This window comes from Gadus macrocephalus, chromosome 5 (assembly GCF_031168955.1).
Source record: "Gadus macrocephalus chromosome 5, ASM3116895v1".
Lineage (NCBI taxonomy): Eukaryota > Metazoa > Chordata > Actinopteri > Gadiformes > Gadidae > Gadus > Gadus macrocephalus.
Window position 1 is genome coordinate 6,886,476 of NC_082386.1, and position 2,500 is coordinate 6,888,975.

The following is a 2,500-nucleotide window of genomic DNA, read 5'->3' on the forward strand; positions in this document are numbered from 1 at the left end:
GTCTGTGAGAGAGTGTGTAATAACTCAGACTGCAACCCAGAGTACACCTCCACAAATCCCTCTCGACTTAGCATTCACTGGGGAGATTGACTCTGCTCATGAGTATCGCGTGCTACTGGCTGTTCTGAGACAAGTTTTCCAAGATTCGACACCGCTCTCTTGTCATTCCCCGACAGAACAACAAATGTTGTTGAAAAAAAAGATGTGCCACCCCTGCCGCCACCCCTGTCGCCCCCCCCCCAAAAGCAATAAATAAATAAACAGTCAAATAAAGTCTAAGGTGGCGAATACTTGAATGACGTACGTTCTGAGTTACAAGTCCGTCGCTGTATTTCCCCAAAAACAGCCACACCGACATCAGTCACTTTCAGAATGATGTATGACCGGTGTAGCGTTGCATCAACCCGCCTGCCCCACGCTCCCACCCCCTCCCGAGCCACCTCTTCGTGTGCCGCAGGGAGTGGACTAGCGAACACGCTATCCGTCAGCGACGACAAAAATACACACACGTGCGCACACGCAACCCCCCCCCCCCCCCCCCCCCCCCCACCCCCCCCTGCTCGAGGACACATGAAACGGGACGTGATTTAATCCTACGCCTCCTCGTTGCAGCCTCTATTCACTGGAGTTCATGTAATGTGGCAGCTGGCTTTATGAGGGAGAAGAGGCCCTGATATAAAGCACGCCCTGCCGCTCTTTTGCCCGTCTTCTACCCCCCCCCCCCCCCCCCCCCCTTCCCCCCCACAGGACAGTGAAATCAAGTCCGACAGAAGGCAGGAGCAGAGAACCGAAAGGCAGACAGAGACACAGAATAACAAATGAAGAAAGTTATTAACATGTTACACACAGCTGGACCGACAGACCGCAGCAAAGCGAAAACAACGGGGGCGTGGGGGGGTCACCTAATTGGCTAACAACCCCCTGCGGTGCCATGAACTCTCCATGAGGAGGCTCAGCCACAGAGGACTTTAGGAACCCTCCAGATATCCCCCACCCACAGTAAAACGTGCATCTGCCCTGTCCCATGAATCACAAAAAGACAACAAACAAAAGATAAGCTAGTTTGCGGTCGCCTGCCTCCTGAGTGGAGCCGCCCACCCACTGGAACAACTGAAGGACAACGTGCGCGGAGAGTGTGAGTGTGCGCCTCGATCGGCTAATGCATGTCTGAGTCAGCATCGACGGACGTCGTGGGTCCTCTTTAATCCACGTACGCCCGCGACGTTATCGCTTATCACCGGACGCCGCCGCCGGCGTGGACGGACGGCCGCGCTGGGCTTTTACGCACGCATGCATTAGCTCTTAGCATTAGCATGCCTATTCCAGATTAGCTCCCTGCAGTATTGATGAGTGCCCCCCCCCCCTCGTACCACATCGTATCGCATTAACACACACCCACATCTACATCTTAATAGACAAGGCGTCTAAGTGCCAAACAGTTTCGCCCTTGCACGACCTCCCCTCCCACCCCACGGACCCAGAAGCACAGAGAGAGGTAAGCCCTGACGCAGCGCGCACTGAATAACAAACAAACAGCATCCAGACGACACGCCCGTCTATGGATAATATCGCTCTATTTGCGGACCATTGCAAAACCAATGACAGGTTTAACACACTTCCCCGTGCGGGGAGAGATGAAGATCTCTTGCTGGGTCATTGGAAAAGTCTGCTCGCGTTACCCCTCGCACTCCCACTGCGAGCTCCGGTTCCTCCCTACAGCCGCCCTGTGTTTCCATTAGGTTTCACTGCCTCTCCGTGTCCTGTGGCAGGAGTGCTAACACTCAGGCTCCTGCGCGGCCCTAACTCATCGGAGAGAAGGGACTAGGCACGCAGAAATGTAATTACCTGCACCCCATCTGTCTCCACAAGAGCCACTACAGACACGCACTAACTCACTCACTCGCACGCATGCACGCACGCATGCACGCACATATGCATGCACGCACACATGCGCACGCACACACACAAACCCTCGTCGTATTCTCTCACACCCTCTCTCTCTCTCTCTCTCTGCATTCTTTCTCCCCATTACGACTCTCTCTCACACACACCCAACCACCCGCACACGCTTTGTAGAAAAACTGCCAATCGCAGCAACTCATCTGCTGTCGCAAACACACATGCACAAGGTTTCCACATATGAAAACCTAACGTGCACACACACACACACACTAACACACACACATGCACACACTAAAAATAAAAACCATATTCAAAGCAAAGCATATTCAGTCACAGACCAACAGACCCATACACAGAAACACACGAACACACACAAGCACACACACCCACCAACACACACCCACACCCACACACACCACTGCATTAAACAGCAACAGAACATTTTAATAAAGACCCTTCCTTTACAAGATAATTTGTTCTGTTACACAAGGACTTTAGTGTTATTCAAATATTAGTAGATGCTTTTGCTTCTGCTTCTCTTTCCTCCATCACGCGAATACATTTGGTATTATACATCATACCAAAACACAGGATCTGA

The 2,500-nt window shown here is 52.2% G+C and overlaps 1 protein-coding gene across 1 annotated transcript in view; it reads right to left on the reverse strand.

Moving 5' to 3' along the window:
• The window catches only part of alk (ALK receptor tyrosine kinase), a 294,090-nt gene that overhangs the window by 205,183 nt on the left and 86,407 nt on the right, over positions 1 to 2,500 (reverse strand). The gene's annotated exons all lie outside the window — the stretch shown is intronic.